We start from the raw sequence: 19629 nt of genomic DNA on the forward strand, positions 1-19629 counted from the left end.
TACCTGGTTCAGTGGCATAGTAGCCTTTCTAGTTTTGGAGCTCTATGATGAACTGCGCCCCAAAACAGTAGAAGCAAGTAACACAAATTTATGTCCCTAACCTTCAAACAACCCTTCTTCACGACCACTCCTATTCCAGGAAATGAAAGTTCCACGTATCATAAACAAGTCAACCACACAAAACTCAAGAGACCCTCTGAATTATTGAATGCTAAAATCAGTCTCAAATATATCGTGAATTCTAGCTATATAAAAAGCACTTAGCACTTATTCAATGCCATACATTTTCAAGTCATTCTACAAGGACTGACAAACCTATCCTTATAATTCCCCTGAGCAGTATGTACTATCCCCATTTTATTGCATTCATAAGAGAAGAGAAGAACAGAAATTACTTGGAAGTTTCTCAAGGCCAATATACCAGACCATGGACAGATTGAGAATTCTAATTTAAGATGCTTTTACACTACGTTTTGTTCATCCTTTTTCTTTGGCAGAGTCTCTGAAACTTACCAATGACCCTGGAGACTTAAGAACATAGGAAGAGCCCTGCTGGATCAGACCAAGGGTCCATCTAGTCCAGCGTTCTATTAATACAGTGGCCAACCAACCAGCTGCCTTGTGGAAAAACTCCAAGTAGGACGTGAGTGCAACAGCACCCTCCCAGTTGTATTCCCCAGCAACTGCTGTACATAGATATACTATATAAAGCAAAAGGGAAGACAACCCTCAACATGAAACACAAACCAAACAAATCAATGGACCCGAGAAAGGAAAGGAAAGGTTCCTCTTGTGCAAGCACCGGGTCATTACTGACCTCTAGTGGGACGTTGCTTACACTGGCGTTTTCATGGCAGTCTCTAGCGGGGTGGTTTGCCATTCCCTTCCCCAGTCATAACTACCTTTCCCCCAAGCAAGCTGGGTACTCATTTTACCGACCTCGGAAGGATGGATGGACCCGAGAAGTAACGTATTATTCAAAAGAGTAAAATTCGGCAAACTAAATTGAAAGAATAAAACTTTTACTATTAACCTATGTGTGGTGTAAGTACACCCAAAAACTCACGTTTTGGGGTGTTCATACACCACACATGAGATTATAGTAAAAGGTTTATTCTGTGCAGAATGTTGCTCTTTTGTACATAGATTCTGCTACTGGACATAGCCTCTAGAGTTAGCCTCTGATACTGGAGGTAACATAGAGCCATCAAGACTAGTAGCCATTGATAGCTTCTCCTCCATGAATTTGTCTAATCTCCTTTAAAAGCCATCCAAATTGGTGGCCATCACTACCAGTGAATTCCATCATTTAATCATGCACCTTCTTGCTCACTGGCACTCTGCCTGTCAAACAAGCAAGCAAGTAGTAGCCATGGTGAGAAAGAGGTTGAGGATCATTAGCAGCTGGTGACAATGGCAGTGAGAAGGTAGGCTTCCTGAGGGCCCATTGAGGGGGTCTTGCCCAAAGACCCTCAAAACCTAAAGCCCCCCCCCCTCTCTCTCTCTCAGCATTTCTACACCAGCCTAAAATCCTGCATTTAAAATGGGGCTTTCTGCTTCCATTTTAAATGCAGGATCACAACTGACTCCCTTTACAATGCTTTCCTCCCCCCTCGTTCTCTCCGTATCTGAGTCTTCCATTATCTTTCCTTGATCTCGCTCCTCTTCTTGCCTCTTTTACTCTTTTCAGGGAGGAAACTGAAGTGGAACATAACCTGGGGTAATTTGATAGCTCATTATCTGCGATCTATTTAAAAACAGAACAAAGGGCATTTAGTGCAGGAGATGGCTGGGATGATCACTGCGATATGTAAAGAGCCTGCAAACTTCTGTGAAGGAGCAATCTCAGTTGCAGCATAAAAGCTCCATGTGAAGGAGCCCTCTCCCTCCCCCTGTGTGCATGTTAGAATCTTTGAGAATCTTTTCATCCCAAAATGCAAAGTGCACATGGCTTTTAAAAACATAAAACATGGGTGCTCCAACATCTTTGTGTCTGATGATTTTTAAACCCATATCCACTTTGGCTGTAAATGTTTTCTTCAAAGATTCTAACAATGCCACTGATGCCTAGCTCACTGGGTAGCTTTCCCTCAGTTTTGAACTCCTTTTATCCTATCAAACAGTGGAAAGCCAACCATTCTCCATTGTGATGGTCACTGCTCTTCATTTCTTAATGCCAGCGTGGGGTGGCATGTTGCTCCTTTGTACCTCTTACCTTTGAAATCTGTGTATTTAAAAAGAAAAATATATAATTGACTTTCACAATGCTAGCTAATGCTGTCTCTCATATACATAGAGAGAGAGAGAGAGAGAGAGAGAGAGAGAGAGTCTCTGTTAGGGAACTGGATATTATTTTTTTCTTTTTTTCATAGTGTCCTGCATTTGCAATATACCTTTGAGAAGCACAGTGTTTTGAACTACTTTGCAGCACTAGAGTAATTGGATCTTGCTGCTGGTAAGGGAGAGAGCTGAGGAAGAAGGAAAGCCAGCCAACCACAGGTGTGACAAAAAAGAAAAAAAAAATGGAAAGAGCTTTAGAGTACCGATTGTATTGACTGAAGGTCTTTATTCAGTTGGAAAAAGTGAGGGATGAAAGGATATTTTCTATGGATGAAGTATTCATCCAGACTGACTCTTGCATCCCACAGAGTGCGCCGGTGAAGTGAAAACATTTAATTGGTTTTTCTCAAGAGCCTATTGCCTGCATCCTTGCAGAACGCTGCAAAATAAATGCATCTGGAAGACTTTAATTCTTTATGGTATCCCTGTAGCGTATTCTCTCTCTCTAAATCAGTCAAACAACAATCAGGAAAGCCTCCAGGTAGAGTTCAGATCAACAGCCTCTCAGTTTTAGTACATAGAACAAACAGGGCTGCATCTGTGCATGGTGACAGTGTCACCTTTGCATTACATGAGCACGAAACATAATGCCCCAAAGCAGGCTCTTCTGGTTAGCTGAGATGTTGAACAGGCACATCTACACAGGCTGGAGGCTCTCTCCAGCCCTATTCAGGCATTTTACATCAGGGGAAAGAAAATGTGCAAGGAGAGGGAATGTGCCAGCCGTGCCCCCTTTGCCATCACTTTCTTCACCCTTTACTTGTGGAGGGCAACTTTGCGAAGTGGAAATCCTCCTCTATCTATGGAGGCTCTCCACATGGTTCAAAACACTGGAAAATCAGCATCCTGGATCACGTTGAGAGTCCCCATGGATAGAGTCATCTCTCTTCTTCACAAAGACACCCTCCATGAGTGGAGGATGATGAAAGCAATGATGGAGGAGGTGGGAGTAGAATGCTCCCTCTCCTCACATGTTTGTTGTTGTTGTTGTTCAGTCGTTCAGTCATGTCCGACTCTTCGTGACCCCATGGACCATAGCACGCCAATTTAGGATGCCTGAATAGGGCTTCTGTCAGTCCTTAATTAACTAGAATGTATATACCTATATAAAGTGGGCAGGCAGAGGGAGTTACGAGGGGCTGACCCTTTGTGGGATTGCCTGGATGCTTTAGAACTTTTTGGCCAGGGGTCAGACAGATACTGTTCCGCATAGAGCAGAACTGAACACTGTTTAGACAGTGGGCCAGTTCTCATGATCACCATGTCTTAAACAAGCCACAGTGGCTTGTTTAAGCCACAGTGCATGGCAGGGTGTGCCGGGCACCATTTCTTCTACGTTCTCAACCAGGCCTGGCTTGTGTGTCATCCTGGGTGGCATAGCATCTCAAATAACCCTAAAAGAGCCCATTGGTTATTTGAGGGTTATTTCCCCCTCAAACAGGTGATGCCTCCCGGGTTTGAACAACGTGATAAGCAGGCACCCTGCACTCGCTGGCACATGCCACGGTTTAAACAAGCCACTGTCGCTTGCTTAATCCATGATGAATGGTCATTGAGTTTGGGCTCTGATGTGATATCACTAAGGACATGATAGCAATTGAGAGTGAAGCCAAGTTAGAGAAACTTACATTAAAATATGAATAATTTTTGCCATGAGTTCAGGGGTTAGGGTAGGGAAATCACAAAAAGGGAAGGGATTTTTTAAAATATTGCTGAAAATGTTCATGTAAAAGCACAAATAGTTCCAACTCAGCTCTGTATAATGTGCTGCTTCCACTTCACACAGCTATTGTTGTTGCTGTTGTTCAGTCGTTCAGTCATGTCTGACTCTTTGTGACCCCATGGACCACAGCACGCCAGGCCCTCCTGTCCTCCGCTCTCTCCCGGATAGTGCTCAGGTTCATATTCATTGCATTGGTGATGCTATCTAGCCATCTCATCCTCTGCTGTCCCCTTCTTCTTTCGCCTTCAATCTTTCCTAACATCAGGGTCTTTTCCATCACACAGCTATACCTCCCTCCCAAAGCCAATATACACTGGGAGGCCATGTATCCTACATTACAAAGGACACTACTCTATTTGAAGGTGTCTTGTATTCAAGGGCCATCCAAATCTGGTTTAAAGGGGGGGGCACTAAGAAGGGGAAACAGGGGTCTTGAATTTGTTCATCAACAGTTATCACCTGGAAGTAGACTGAGTAGGTACACTGATCATCTGGTCACAGTTCCTCCCACCATGGTATTGTATTTCTATCTAAATTATGGTAATTACTTTGGAATTTGCATCTATATGTATATGTAACACTTTTCTTCAGTCTCTAAAGGGACTCACAGCAAAGGCCTTGTACAGAGACTATTAACATATATCATTTTAATTTTTAATTAAAATCAATAATAAGGCACATGTAATAATTTTACATGCATAACAGTTCACTTATCACTAAAACAATAAAACAGCGTGCAGCCCACCCAAAGTTCTGTCTTTAGCTTGAGTCCACAACAACAGTATAAATAAAACTTATCTCTGCAGCTTGATTTTTCTGCTGTCCAAAGAAGGAAAACAGTCTCTGCTCAGTTCAGTCCAGCTCCGCAGAAATCTTCTGAAAATGGACCAGGATCCAGCAACCCAGGCACAACTTTATAAACAGCCCTTTATAGAATATAAAGAAGATAAACAACAAGGAACTCACAGTGTTTGTAAAAAAAAAAAATTACTCTTAACAAAATATATCAAAAGGAATCCTCCCTACTAACCTGTCTCAAGAATTCAGGGTCTTACAGAGAGGAGAAAGCAAGCTTCTTCCAAGCTGCATTTTGGTAACTGCCTAAAATGGTGGCCACTCCCTATCTCTCATGCCTTTTACCAAGCATGCACAGGGATATTCCCACTCAAAATTCTTAACAAAAAATATACCAGTGGGTTGCATATACATGCATTTTGTTTGGCGATGCATTTCCTGTTTTTTTTTTGGAGATGTATAGGTGGCCACCCAAAATACACATTTCCCTGGTCGAAAGCACCAGCTTTACTACACAATGACCTACAGAAAGAATATCCCACTCTTCCATATTGTTTTGTTCCAAAAAAAGGGGCAGACTGTTCATCACAGTTGATCTCTCTCTCTCTTTCTCTCTCTCTCTCTCTCTCTCTCTCATGCATACAGAGAATACAGTATAGACCAACTCCAGAATATACTAAGATAGCTGTTGGCCAACACAGAAGGTAGGAAGGAACTTTTGGGTCAAAAGCAGTCATGGGCAGAGCCCTACAAAGCTCAGTTCTCTATGAATCACTTTCTTATACCATGCAGTTGAAAGCAAAAGATCAAAGTTCAGTGGACAAATCTGAACAGCAATTTGTGTTCCCATTCCAGGATAGACAGTGAGCCTTATTATTATTACAATTCTTGTTGTGCTAAAGAGATGATTGTGACATGGGTATTAGCCATTAAAGTATGATTCCTTTTATGCCCTCTCCACCCAAAGCTACTTCAGATAAGTTCCCAGAGACCCCTTTCCTTGCATTATTCATAAACAAAGAGACTTTGGTCCCATTTTGGGGTCACCTCTCATTACAAAGATTGTCCCATCTGAAGGGCTTAAAAAGTGTGTGTGTGTGTGGGGGGTGAAGTTCAGAGAAAGAATATAATAATTCCTTTCCTCCTAGAAAACTTGAGATTTCCCCAGAGCCTGTGGCATACTGGGCTCATACACAGCTAAACTACTGAGAAGGTCAATTGATATATTCAATCTATTTCTACAACATGTGCATTATTTGGCATGTATTTTCTGCCCTTTATTGAAGTCTCATATTCAGTAAAAGACAGATGGGTTTGCAATATCTGAAAGATATTGTATAGTACATATTATTTACCATAATTATTCATTCCTAGCATCCTAGTATGAATATGTTACATTTGATAACTTCACAGCAACCCTGTGAGGTAGGTTAGCCACGAAGAGAGAGAGAGAGAGAGAGAGAGAGAGAGTCCCAAAAGTATCCACTGAGCTTCTCACCTGGATCCCCTAGTTCTAGTCTAACTCACTAACCATAATACCACAATGACTCCTGTCAGGTTCTTCATCCTCTTTCACTCATCCATCCCTTAATTATTGTCTATATCTATAGGTCATGTTTTGTTTTTGTTTTATATGTGTGAGATGTACAGGGTTGTGACACCTCTGTCACATTAGCATGATCTGCCAGTAGAAAGCCACAAGTTCTAGAGTTGCTGTAATGCAACTGTCATCAGAACATACCATAAAGCTTTGTTTCTGTCTGATTTATTTTACAGTTTTCAATCCTTACATTACATTAATCTTTAAAAAGTATCATTTCAACCACACTAACATTTCACTTCTCAGAGGATAACTTCTCTGAGACATTATGGAAATTCATAAGAACATAATTAGAGCCCTGCTGGATCAGACCAAGGGTCCATCTAGTCCAGCATTCTGTTCACACAGTGGCCAACCAGCTGCCCACAGGAAACTCACAAGCAGGACACGAGTGCAACAGCACCCACCCATGTTCCCCAGCAACTGGTGTACATAGGCATACTTCCTCTGGTACTGGATTCCCTACAGCCAGGTCCTCAGTGAATTTATTTTCTTTATTTTTATTATATATTTCTTTCTTTATTATTTATTTATTTATTGCATTTATATCCCGCCTTTTTTTCCTCTTGCAAGGAACCCAAGGCAGCTTACATTCTCCTCCTCTCCCTTTTATCCTCACAACAACAACCCTGTGAGGTAGGTTGGGCTGAGAGAGTCTGTGACTGGCCCAAAGTCACCCAGTGAGCTTTCACAGCTGAGTGGGGACTAGAACCTGGGTCTCCCGACTCCCAATCCAGCACTCTAGCCACTACACCACACTGGCCCCCAGAATTCTTTTAAGACCTCTCTGTCTGGGTTTGTGTTTTGTTGTTGTTGTTGTTGTTGTTGGCCAGGGCTAACTCTCCAAACTAGGAGAGAGGTTCTGATAAAGGTGGCATTTTATCATGTATGTATACGTAATTGCTTAATGTGATTTTCACAAGAAGAGATGAAGTGGGCTGGAAGTACAATTAATAACTTTTTAAAAAGCAGCTCATTTTGTAGTTGGAATTAGAATGACATTTTAACCCCACCCTCCACCCCCAAAAGAAGTGTGTGAGGGAAGGAGGGGGAGGGAGACAGAAAATGCTTCAGTTTCACAACTAAAGAAACCACCTCTTCTGTCTCTGAAACAGAAGCTTAAAATATACAGGCTATTTCAATAAAGTCAAATTTGACTGGCAGCTATTTTACAGAACATCTCCTCAGCTAATTTAAGTGCTGGCATGGTGTCAGCCTAAGTGATGATGATGAAGAGGAATCCTAGCAGAAAATAGAGCGTGCAGCTGTTAGCATGAGGTTATGATGACTTTCTAACCCAATATGAAGATTCGATTTACATAGAGAAACTGCAAAAATATGGCTGGGTTGATTCATTTGAAACTGCTGTTATCAGAAATCATAAAAGATTGGACAGGAGAAAATACCCTTATACATGGAACAGGGTCTGCCTGACCACCAAGTAAACTGGCTGCAACTCTGATACCTCTAGATGTCCATATGGTACCTTAGCATTTGAATACAGACAGGGGATAGGTGAGAACATTGTTTCAGTTCAGTTTCAGTAAGAATTGCCAAAACTTTGTGTATTTCTCCATATTTGGGACAAAAAGAACTTGGGACTAAAAAAGGGGGGGGGAGGAAAGAATGAATATGGTAGAAACCAAAACTGACAAATTAATGCCTCCAGACCCAGGGCTTTGAGTGCTCTACTTTTAAAAGACCTGGCTATGAACCCCTATGTATTCAGCCATGTTTGTGGTTCTGAATTACGGTTGCCACTTCTTTTTCCTGACAGGCTCCTCAACGTTAACAGCTACATGGCAGTTACGGAGCATTCAGTGCTAGGAATATTTATTTATTACCTTTCTATATTACCTAATAGCCAGAGTTCTTTCAATGTATCTATTGAATTTGGCAGTGCAGATATGTGATAATTTCATTTCAGTTGGGGGTTTTTATAAGAATTTGCCAAAAATGTCTTCATAATACTGAACAGAAAGAACTCAATAATTTAAAATAATGTAATAAAGGCGAAAGCAAAATTGACAGATTCATCCATCTTGGTCTAGCTGCATGAGAAGGCAATGAAAAGAACCAATAAATTTATACAGAGACAAAATCAAATGTCAGTTATAGAAGCAGTTATTGGGTTTGAACATTTATATGAACATACCCAATTCTCACTTCCCAGAACTGAATGCGGACCAAAAACAATTTGCAATCAGAAATCTGTATTTACAAACCTGCAATTCAATTCAGGCACCCAAAAATGTCTTCTAAAAATCTTCTAAGAGAACAATCCTATGGCTGCTGGACAATGTCTAGTGGGCCATAGGATATGCTCATTTCTGGGAACCAATGTGGGAAGAGGAGCATGGAGCTACTGAGAAGGGGCATTCCAGGGAGCATTCTGGGGCAGGGAGAGGGGAGCTGTACATACGACACATCCAATGTGTCATACAGCAGCTTCCTCTCCCGGTCACCCCCGCCACTAGACAATCGAAAACAGCTGTCTAGTGAAAAACAGCAAGGAAGGAGAGCTGCGGAGGGATCAATCCCCCCATGCTTGTCCTGCCTTGCTTAGGATAGGTGGTCACCTCCGAGATCGGAAGCAGCCGCCTATCTAGTTAGGATTGTGCCCTTAATACTTTTGAAAAAAGTGCATGCAAAATATGCACGCTTGAAAAATGCACACTAACATGCTTCAGTTAACGAGAGAAAAAATGCATGCTTTTTAAAAATGCATGCCAAAAATGCTTACATTTTGAAAAATGCATGCAGAGATAATGGGGAGAGGGGGGAAGCTTGCACGCTGAGACATACTTGAGATAGAATGAGTGTCAAGGTGGAAATTGGAGAACTTTGACCAGCTCAGGTTTTGCTGATTTGCAGATTCCTAATGCCTAAAGTGGACTGTCTCTACAAGGACTGTGATGGAGAATGTGGGCAAAACGCTGTGCTGGCAGTAGATCAGGAGGGTAAAGAACTGAGCTGAGACTTGGGGTTCTGGAGGTCACAAGGGCAACAGGAAGTAGGCTAAGTAGAGTTGTATTTGCAGTCAACAATCCTGGAGGTCTAGTGCACAAGGGAAGCTCTTCCTCAGTCAGATTCTGAAATGAATCCAGTTTCTAAGCATTTTGACAAGACAAAGCCCAGCAAACTTCAGCAATGCACTTGCCAATGAATTCTGCTACCCACAGCCATTCCGCTATTTTACTGTGCAATTCTGCATGTGAATTCTGCCAGGACACTCTGCTTGCTCAGTCCTAATCCCATCAGAACACTGCTTCCTTTGCCCTATCCCACCGCCTGTTCTTCCATTTGAACAGTGCATGTAAGAAGGACCTCTAAATGATATTAGGCAGATGTTTAGAAATGTGCGTTCAATATTTGTGCTGCTTATTTTGTGCAAAACATATTCAAGTCCTGCTAGACAGACAGACAGACAGACAGACAGACAGATGGATTGGCAGATGTTGAGACTTGAATATGCTATGACAAAAATCCGCATCTGAAGGTAAACTCAAGGGTTCATCCCCTGGAGGCAAAAATCCTCATCAATACCAGGGCTTTCTCCATCTGGTTTCATCCTTTACACAGTTGTTCCTATGTTGTTATTCCAATCCTTGCCATTTCACGGGGTGGCTACTTTTCAATAGGGATGGCAGAGAATTCCGCCACTGATCACGGTGAGGCCGAATGCCACTGCATTCGGCCCTCCGAACTCCGTGGAAGAACAGTCTGCCACCCCCCGCCCCCCCGCAGATCTCCCCCGGGACGAGACTCACCTGGGGCGGATCTTCCGGGTGGTGGTGGCTCCGGCGGTGGCTGAAGCAGCGGCGGCTGAAGCAGCCAGTCTTCTGACCGGCTGCCGCAGCCGCCATTTCCACTCTTGTAAAAGAAAAAAGAAAGAAAGAAAGAAAGAAAGAAAGAAAGAAAGAGACGTGATTGGCTATGTAAAGATTTACGTAGCCTATCATGACTAGGTTTTTTTAAAAAAAACATGACGTGATAGGCCACGTAAATCTTTACATAGCCTATCATGGCTGGGTGGGTTAAAAAAAAAAATGCGTACGCAAATGGCAGCGGCTACAGCTGCCGCCATTTGCATTCCTTATTTTTGCCCTCTTAATCTACGTAAATATTTACGTAGATTATGATGGCGAAAATCAAGGGGAACGCAAATAGCGTAGCGGGCGCTATTTGCATCCCTTTTTGATTTGCCGTTTTAGCCTACGTAAAGATTTACGTAGGCTAAAACGGGGAATCAAAAAGGGATGCAAATAGCGCCCGCTATGCTATTTGCGTTCCCCTTGATTTTCGCCGTCATAGTCTATGTAAATATTTACGTAGATTAAGAGGGCAAAAATAAGGAACTCAAATGGCGGCGGCCGTAGCCGCTGCCATTTGCATACACGGTTGTTATTGTTTTTTACCCAGAGCCCTCCACGGTCGGAAATCTGGCTGTGGATGGCTCTGGCCTGGCTGGGCCTGGCCGGCTGCTCCGCAGAGCTGCCGTGGAGCACAGCCGGCCTTGGAGAATTCTGGGGGGAGGAACGGAACGCCCCTCCACACCATCAACGTAATCCGCGAACAGGTAAGTGACTTCCGTACATCCCTACTTTTCAATGAAAAACTATTACATGCGCTCGGGGCATCGCAAAATTTCCTCCTTGGTTCCTGCCCCTTCCCCTCCCTCACAGATTCCTGGTGGTTTAGTTGTGATTGACACACAATGAGGATGGACAGCAACCTCCACCAAACTGCCGAAACCCCACCCATACAGGCACCAACTCCCTGGCAAACTGCTTGAATGCTGGCTAGGGATGTATGAAACACCTACCTGGCTCTGCGCCGGGCAATTCGCGGTGGGGGGGAGGTCTCCATCCCTCCCCCCAGAATCCTTGATGGGGGGGAGGCGATCTGGTCCTCCCCCCCAGAATCCTGCCCAGCCGGCTCCGCTCCACAGCCAAGCCGCGGAGCCACCGGCCGGCTCCGGCCGCCCACAGCCGGACATCCAGCCGCTGGGCAGCCCTGCAGGGACGCAAATGGCAGCTGTCGTAGCCACCGCCATTTGCGTCCCTGTATTGAGCCATGATAGGCTATGTAAATATTTATGTAGCCTATCACGGCAGAGGGAAAAAACCCAGCGTATGCAAGTGGCGGTAGCCACCACCATTTGTGTACACTGGGTTTTTTTCCCCCCTGCCGTCATAGGCTACATAAATACTTATGTAGCCTATCACGGCAGGGGGGAAAAAACCCAGCATATTCAAATGGCGGTAGCCACCATCATTTGCGTACACTAGGTCCCCCCCCCCGCCGTGATAGGCTATGTAAATACTTACATAGTATTTACTTACTTACTTACTTAGTTACATTATACTTACGTAGCAAATGGCGTCCCTGCGTTAGCCGTGATAGGCTACATAAGTATTTACATAGCCTATCACGGCTATGAAGAGAAGGAAGCAAATGGCGGCCACAGGACGGCCGCCATTTGCTAAGCAGCGCGGACAGGAGCAGGTAAGTGCTCCATTTTGCACGCCTTTTGTGGGTTGGGGGGGCAGGGGCTTCATTCCGCAACAGATTTTGGGGGGAATTCGGCCTCACCAAGATCCGTCGTGGAATTCTCTGACATCCCTAATGCTGGCAGGCCGGCATGCTGGCCATTCTGTGTTGTGGAGTAAGCAGCCGAAGTCAGGAGCAAAACTCGGTGCATTGCATTTAGTCACGGAGTGGCAGCAAGCTGGCATGGCTGCAAGCCGGAATGTCAGTATACTGACACACCCACCACCCCAAAATCACTGCTGTCATCATCATGACCGCACCTCCAACAAACCAGAACAACCACCCACAGCCACACACATACAATGGTCGCTTCATGCTATGGGAGTAATACACAGGGAGATCATGGCGCTCCTGTTGTGCATGCTGAAAAAATACTGCATTTTTTCCCCCAATGTTGGGATAATATGGGAGAGGCAGGGGAAATGGCCAGAAAATCACTGGAGGATTACAACGTCATGTAATGGACCCACAAACTTCTGTGGATGGCCAGTTGTGATTGGGCGATAAACTGCAGGTGTAGAAATGCCCTCAGTACAGAAGATTTGCACATTTTAAAGCACAGTTCACAGAGGAAGATGCATTTACACACACACCCCAATCAAGGATGACCACCCTTCTGCCAAGCACGCTATAATTCAATTCTTTGTTAAAGATAAAGATCTCACATCATGAATTTTCTGAGTGAATTCCTATTTCCTGTTTTACGGAGCTCAGAGTGGTTTATAACAACAGTCCCATTGGGGATTAAAAAGCTCAGGAGAGTCATATTTCACTCGTATCTAAATTCAATAAGAGTGTACTATTCTGTGTGAGTGGCTGTCCATCCTGATAAGCTAGATGGTGGCTAAAATGAATGTGTCACCCCTAAATTAAATACTAAATTAACATCCGAACCTGTAGCTCCAAATCTATTTGCCAAAGCCGAATTCCTCCCTCATGTGGTGGGGTGGGGAGGCCATATAAAATGAATTCTTCACGAAAGGCTTTCTGGACTAAGGAAGGGATGTAAAACATACAGTTTTATATAATGGAGCAGGGGAAGACATAAAACTTATATGGAGGTGGTATGGTATCCAGTTAAGACAGGGAGTTACTGTATTTCCTTTTAGTTAAACTTTCCTCATTAACTGCATATTTGCCTCTTTTAAAAAGTTTCTGAGAAATATTCCTTAAATGTCTCTGAAGCGTCCAGGAGCCTAACCTTAATACTGATGTTGTTCTTTACTACACTGTATGGATAACACACTATATGCAAGCATGCACACACACACACACACACACACACACACCAGAATTCCCAATCTAAACATGAGGACGAATGCTTCAATTCTATGCACACCTACCAGATAAGAAGCTCCCTGGGTATAGTGGGACTTATTCTGGAGTAAACATGCATAGGATTGATTTCACATCACATCACATTAGTACAACATTTCTGGGATGTTACCGTTTCACAAAGCAGGTGAGGTTCTGTCACATAAATTCGCTGCATGAAGAAGGCTACTGTAGCTTATGGTTCGAGCCAATAGAAAGCCAATTGTTGTTCTCCAGATTCAGTTTTGAGCTTCAACCCCACAACTCCACTGGAATGTATCACCCCCATGTCCTGCTTCCTTTAGTGTTTTGTGGACCTCCCCCACCCCACCCCTCTGCTTCAGTGTTGATTAATATGGTCAGGAATTGTAGCCAACATTACACTTAATGCAGTCTTCCCTATGGGCTACTCCAGTCTTAACCTTTAGGTGATATTGAAACTACTTTAGCCAGGCAGTTCATCCTCATTTTCGTTGGAGTAGATTTTCTCTTGGCTGTTTCAATCCCACACACACACATAGACTTTGTTTTGTTTTACACTTAGTCATTCTGAGATTTTTATATGAATTTACGCAAGGCAAGGCAGCTGGGCAGGATAGGGACTAGCATCACTGAAGCAAAGCTACATCATGTCATGAAATCCTGTGAGAAACAGCAAAGTGTGATGGCAATTATGGACCAAGAAGTGTAGCAAAACCAGGAGTCCAGAAAACATGCTTGCTTCAAAACCTCATCATTCATCAAGTTTCTAAGAAAATGGAATGCTGCGGCTGACATGTTTCCAGGGCCCAAGTTTCCCAAAGAAATAACTGCAATTCTTTATTGATTTTCTTCTTTACCAGACTCGTTTGTTATTGATTTTTTCCTTAACCAGACTTCATGCCTCAAGCTTACCTTGCTAATTACTTCAAATACCTGAAACCAAGTCGTACAACTTGCTTTCATGCGTTCCATTTAAGCCACCTCACTTAAGATGGATCCTATTTTATTGACTTCCTTCAGAATGAGGCTGCGTGGTTCAAGGCTGCCTTACTAATTAGATTGGATATCCAATACTAATTATTTTTGCTTGTTTCAGGGCATTTCATTTAAGCCAGATTACAATTTGGAAGCACATCCTACTGTGCCTGAAATAATCAAGCTTGTAAATCTTATAAGCGAACGCAACTCACATGGATGGGCCTATTTAGCCTAACACATCAAACCTGGGGGACATTCAAAAGCTATCTATGGCATGGCAAGAGGGGTGGGTCTGGTTCTTCAAGCCCCACTGGATATGCACAAGCCTTTGAGGATGTCTAAACATTCCAGCCATTTTCTAACCCATTCTAGGCCCTTGGGACAGAGCGAGAAAGTAGTTCACATCCATGGTTTGTTAGCTGCTCTTTGCCCAAATGCTCTTTCATAATTTTTTTTAAAAAATTAGTCAAACACAGTAGTGCTCAAATGGCCCCTCCCGCTCACACATTTACTGAATGTGTGAGGCAGGAATGAGATTCTGCCAGTCTGCTATGCCCCCAAACACCAACATGTCCACCACCAGACATGACCTCCACTAGCCACACATTCAGCAGAAGTGTGAAGGAACCGTATGCATGTACAGACTACAGAGGTGCACATATAGGCCTTCTCCATCTGAATGGCAACCATGGCCAATCAGGAGGACTCCTAGACACACAGGGCCTCTTCACACTTCCACAGAAAACACAGCGAGTAGGGAGTGTGGCCAGCGAGTGTAGCTTGCAGCCACAATCTTGATGGGATTATTTAGTCATGGTGCCTCCTGTTAGAAAGGCAATTAGCAGAGAGAAAAACAAAAGGCAAAACAGAATGAGTGTTTACCAGTCCCACATGCACACAGGCCAACTTAGAAAAATAAAATGGGACCATACCTTTCTTCAGTGAAGGAAAGAAAACAGTGTTACTCACAAATATTCTTGCATATATAATCCAGGTACAGCATAGTGTTTCAAAAGAGTTAGTTCAGTCCGTTTTGTTTTCCATTAGACTGACAGGAGCAAGAGAGCAAACACAAGTACTCCAAGCAATGGTGGAAGGGTGGGGGGAGCAAAGGAAGAAATCACAGGAAACCACACTGTAGGCTGTAGAGATCCTGAGGCTACAGGCTACCTGTGGTCAAAATTCCCATGAACTCACTAACTGCAACACTGCCCCCGTCCAGTAACTGGCAGACTAGGCTGCAATATTCCCAACAAATATCACTGCCCCCACATACATGACATGTTCTGTTTGAACACTCCCAAAACATGCCTGTCACTAGGGATGTCAGAGAATTCCACCACAGATCTCAGTGAGGCCGAATGCACTGGCATTCCCCCGAAATCTGTGGCGGCATGGCCTGCCACTCCCCTCGCCCCCTCGCAGATCCCCCCCCCCGGGATGAGACTTTCCTGGGGCGAATGTTCCGGGTGGTGGCGGCTCCGGCAGCGGCTCCGGCGGCGGCTTCGGCGGCGGCTTTGGCGGCTGGTCTTCCGACCAGCTGCTGCCACTGCCACCATTTGCAGTCTGGCATTTGTATGTTGTTGTTTTTTTACAGAGATGTGATAGGCTACATAAAGACTTATGTAGCCTATCACATCCCGGTAAAAAAAAAATGCGTACGCCACCATTTGCGTTCCTTATTTTTCGCCGTCTTAGTCTACATAAATATTTACGTAGACTATTACGGCAAAAATAAAGGGGAACGCAAATAGCGTAGTGGGCACTATTTGCGTCCCTTTTTGATTTGCCATTTTAGCCTACGTAAATATTTACGTAGGCTAAAATGGCAAATCAAAAAGGGATGCAAATAGCGCCCACTACGCTATTTGCATTCCCCTTTATTTTCGCCATAATAGTCTACATAAATATTTACGTAGACTAAGACGGCGAAAAATAAGGAACGCAAATGGCGGCGGCCATAGCCGCCGCCATTTGCGTACGCCGTTTTTGTTTTTGTTTTACCCAGCAGCCACCGCAGCCGGAAATCCAGCCGTCGAGGATTCCAGGGGGAGGGACGGAATGCCTCCCCGCCCACCCTGAACAGAATCCGCTGAAAGGTAAGTGACTTTCATACATCCCTACCTGTCACAGTCTCTGCTTTCAAAGCCAAGGTGACATACAAACCAGAATTAAAAGCCTACAGTATCAACATCAACCTTGTTGCACCCCTGTTAAAAGGAAGCCTCTGAAACCAGTTGCACAATGGGTCATGCAAGAGTAATGCACAACTGCTTGTGCAATGGAACAATTCAATGGTGCCTTTCTAGCACGATTTGAGTTTGCAGAATGTCACTGTTGGATACACCATTGCCAATGGTGATCTCAAATATCACTGATTCTTCCATCCCTAGTTTCAGGCTGGATTTCATACTTTTTAATTAACTGTCTCTGGAATTATACCACAAGAAGGTGTCTTATGCAGCAGACCACTGGTCCATCTAGCTCAGTATTGTCTACACTGTCTGGCAGTGGCCCTCCATGTTTTCAGATGGGATCTTTCCCAGCCCTGCCTAGAGATGCCAGGGATTTAATCTGAGGACCCCCTTCATGCAAATCATGTGTTCTACTACTGAGCTACAGCTTTCCCCACAGTAGTTCTACTGGATTTCCAGATAACCCTCTGAAGTATAGAACATTATGACCATAGCAACACAGTGCTTAAAATGTTGCATTCTATAGTCTAAGTCTCTTCCTTCATTATTCATTTGTCATATAACAATCAAGTCTTCTGAAACTGGACAGAGGAGGGCAAAGACAAAGCTCTTTCAGCAGGTTTCCCCCATGGCCCAATTTTTCAGCTGGGTTAAATGGACTAGTACTAATTTAGCTAAGCCAAGGAGCCGATCTATTCATTTTTAAAAGGCAACAGTGGACCATCCGTTTGTTCGCATCAGTTTAATTTACCATTTCTCCATGACTTGGGGAATGTATGGAAAACGCTGATGGTCTCCCATGCTGTATGTCCAAAAGTATCATTTGTACTCAAGAAACTATTTTGAAAAAGAGGTCAAGGGCCCAGTAGAGTCAACAGTATCATTACACCATTCACTGTGGCCCAAAAGGGGAATCTGAAGAGTATAGTTAGTCTATTGAGCCTCAACAAATCCATTGCCATCCATAAATTTTAAGTGCTCTATCAGGAGACATAGCAGCAAATTTCTTTTCAAATGAGTCCATATGATTGCAGCTCCCAACAGGTGACCATATAGCATACTACCAGAAACCAGAGAGGGAGCACTCTAATTGCACATTTATGCCATTGCTCTGTGCAGTGTAGTTGATGAAAGAGTGAAGTGACAGCTGGTTAGGGCCTATGCGAAAACTTCCAGCCATTTGAGTCTCCTTTAAAGTTCACCCTTTAATAGGTGTTTCACGTTTAATTACTTTTAAGCAATTAGTAGAGAAAAAAGAAAGGAAAAGTTGCAAGTCCAAATCAAATAAGGTGTGGGGAAAATGCAATTAGACACAGGCATAAATTTTTCTGAAGCCCGACAAATAGGAGAAGTGCAACTGGCATATTTTGTCCATCACCCACCATTTCCCTCCTTGCACAATGACAACTGTGCATGCACCATGCCCAGATTGACCATCAGAGGCAGAGTCCATTAAGAATCATGGAATAATGTGATGGCGGCTTCTTGCCTTCACTATTCAGAGCAATTTGCATCATGGACAGGTATTTGTGATGCTTGTTTTCATACTAACGCCCCCTGCTTTCCCTGCACCCAACATAATAGTAAAGTATAACAGTTACTATGGATTTTCTCTCCCTCCCACCAGCAAAACCCCCCACAAGGAAATGACTTGTAGAAGACGTTATATAATTAAGTGTCCTGCAGATAATAGAATTGGAGTATAATAGCCTCAGGTGTGGGGCACAGGCCAACGTCATGTGAAATAGAAATGAGGGTCAATGATAAAATAACAATGAAGAATAAACAATATCCCCAAACTCTTATCAATGTCACTCAATCCTCCCTTTTTAAAACAAAAAGAAGAATATGCATATATACACCTTTGTAAAATATATGAAAATAAATAAATAAAAATACCATCAATCCAGACTTCTGGGGCATTAAATGGGGAAAAATGCAAGACAAGGCTAGGATTTGAACATCCATATGGAACCATGTGAAGAATAGCATTGGAAGATTATGCATCTAGTTTTCCAGACAAGTGTCCTGAACATGTAAAGTTGTTTTTCAGTGAGGTGAAAAGATCCATTGAAGCAGTAGAGGTAGTATACATCTCTCATATTGTTCACAAGCTACAAGGAACCTTTGTTTACTGTGTGTATGTGTGTATGTGTGTTCAAATGCCCACACCCACCCCAGTCATGGAGCCACATCCCCTGTCAGCTACCCCCCCACACCAGTATTCACACTTAGCTTGTATGTGAAAAGAGACTCTATGTGTATAGCCTTGCATGAAAAAGCTCTATGCGCATTTGTCGGTATGTGCAAAAACAATGGTAGGTAACAGGTTTGCCTACCAGCAATTCATTGGAATTACTTATTACACAACAAACTAGTCCTGTCCTGAAACCCTGCCTGTCCTTTTGCAGCCTTTTCTTTTCCCTGTGAATGAGGCAGTTGTTTTCCTGCCTCTTTCACAGGGATGTTGAGCATCTTGGAGAAACAGGTTGCAGGGCTTCAGTGCTTACAGGGTGTGCGGCTTCAGTGTGTGTGTGTGGGGGGGTGAGCTCTTCATTTTGCCATTTTTATCCTGTTCTGTCCTTGCAGCCTCTCTGGCTGCTTGAGCTTTCTGGAAAGCCCCCGAGAGGACTTAACCAGGACATCCTGCCTTGTGGTTTCCCAGTGCTGCTGCTTGCTGAGGGCCTGAAAGCTGAGAGAGGCATTTTTGGTTTTGTTCTGTTGTTGTTAAAAGTCCTTTTAACAAGAGGAAAAGGAAGAGGAAGAAGAAGTCCTCACTCAACTTTCAGGCAGCAACACTAACTGATGACATTTTAGTCAATCATATAACATTTAGTTGATTACTCAATTTAAGCTGCATTAACTTGCACATGTACATGAGAACAATTGTTCTAAAGAAAAAAATAGGATATTTTATTTTTATATTATATGGAATGAGAGATGATGTAGTAGGTATCATCTTCAAAGAGGCATTCTCCCTTCTGGCTGAAAGATGAGGGAAGACCTCTTTTGAGATGGCGCCAAAATAATTGCTAGATTAAAAAAAAAAAACCTTGCTGAACAATTTAATCAAGATCACCTTTTCAGTCAATGAACATGTTTTTAGGCTGCAATCCTATACTGGCTTATCTGGGAGTAAGCTGTGTTGA

The sequence above is a fragment of the Heloderma suspectum genome, chromosome 4 (genome assembly GCF_057233095.1).
Source record: "Heloderma suspectum isolate Gila_16-S chromosome 4, 16-S_ref, whole genome shotgun sequence".
Lineage (NCBI taxonomy): Eukaryota > Metazoa > Chordata > Lepidosauria > Squamata > Helodermatidae > Heloderma > Heloderma suspectum.